Source organism: Zea mays, chromosome 1, assembly GCF_902167145.1.
Source record: "Zea mays cultivar B73 chromosome 1, Zm-B73-REFERENCE-NAM-5.0, whole genome shotgun sequence".
Classification (NCBI taxonomy): Eukaryota; Viridiplantae; Streptophyta; class Magnoliopsida; order Poales; family Poaceae; genus Zea; species Zea mays.
Genome location: NC_050096.1, coordinates 171,216,463 through 171,218,357, shown reverse-complemented (window position 1 = coordinate 171,218,357; position 1,895 = coordinate 171,216,463).

The following is a 1,895-nucleotide window of genomic DNA, read 5'->3' as shown; positions in this document are numbered from 1 at the left end:
ATAAATAACAGGTTATGCATAAAACCGGGGCTTGCCTTCCAAAGCAGTGGCAGGCAGGTCCCCTGGTGCAGGCTCGGGGGCTAGATCTGGGGCTACCTCCTGAGCAGCTCCTTGCTCCGGCACGAGGATGTACTCTCCGTCAGCAAGATTACAGTCTATCGAAATGCAATGAACATGTATGTCATGATTATGCAAGATTTAAGAACATTAAGCTAAAGAAACTAAGTTAAGAAGTAACTTTAGGGTTTTCTTAGTCACGCGGGCTTCTAGTGGTATATATATATATAAAGATACATAGACTTATGACCCTTTAAGCTTAGGTTTTCTTTTAGGATAACATAGTGGTTTGGTATTGCCTTGACACATTTTAGTGGACAGATTACAAAGGTTTTAGGATAACCTTAATTCACATTATTCTTTTTCCTTTCATAATTTCCAATTAGGGTTTCTAGTGTAGGTTTGAACTATGACAGTGTTTTAATAATTTCCAAAAACTCTGTAAAAATTACAGTGGGTTGTCATTTGCTATTCTATCCTGTTTTAAGAATTTGAGGCTTAAAGTACAAAGTCTAGGCTTTAAACAAAAATAACAAAAGTTATGCAAAAAGGGCCACTTTACACTACACCTCTTAGTTAGGGGTAGGTTCTGTCCTAAAGGTTATTTTTGCTGGCATCCCATAGTAATAATAGGCCTCTGTGCTAAAAATCACAGAAAACTAAGGGGTGGTTATTTAGTTATGATTTTCTTAAGTTTAATGCTAAAAAGGCATTTTCTACTACATTACTAATTGAAAAATGTCAAACAGCAGATTTTATATTTTTCCTAAGTTCTCATTAATAAAACATTAGTTATCCCAAGGGTGGGGGTGTTTTTACCTTGGGGTTATTTTTGTAGAATTTTTCTAAGTTTCACTTGTTTTACTAAAATAAAAGAGATCTTACTTATTTTATACTAAAACAGGGTATGATATATTTTTCCAGTGAACTATATTGAAGAAGTAACCTAACAAAAATGGAGGTACTCTTTGGTTCATTAATTAAATCACATTTTCTATTTTCCTTATCCTTAAGCATATTATAGAATAAGGGGTAAAACTAACTTAAATGGAGTGGACAGAGAGGTTTAACATTTTTACTTGGTCTAGTGGGTAGATATAAGCTTCTCAAAATTTTTCTAACCCTGGTCAAACAATATTCCTATTTTTCCTTCTAATATTGAGTTTTGAGTGGTTTTCTTATTTAATTCAAAACTTCAGAAAGGAATACAGAAGCCATGGGTTCTATTATTTTTATCTGATAGTTCATGAATTTCAGAATCTAGCAAAATTGGTTTGAACATTTTTGGACGAATATTCTTCAAGTTATGCATTTATTTAGCTATCTGTTATAATAAAAAGAAAAGAAATTCGAAAATGGAAAAGGAAACAGGTTTACGTTGAGGCCCCTGGGGTTTTTCCTTTTCTTTTCTTACAGAACAGCCCTTGGTCCACTATTTGCTTGGGTCACTGACATTGCGCAAAGTCCCCTGGACTTAACTAAAATCTAACCCGCGCTCCCTGACCGGCTGAAACAGTATCCGCGACATATTTTACGGCGGTGGGGCTTACCGGCGGCAGTAGAGCTCCGGCGGGGTGGTCAGTGACGTCCGGGAGGTTGCGGCAGTCACGTCGATGTGCGGGTCGGTGTCGGAGGTGGTCGGAGCTACCCTGGCCACGAGCACAGGCAGCGGGGGCCGTCGGCGGCTCCTGCTCCGGCCAAACCACGGCGGTATAGTTCAATTAGGGTGCACGAGGAGCTTCACGGGGTGACACAGAGGTCATGCGCGCAACGAATTGGAAAACGGTGCAGGGGCTTACCCGGTCCACGTGCGCCGGCGGGTGCCTGAACTCCGGTGA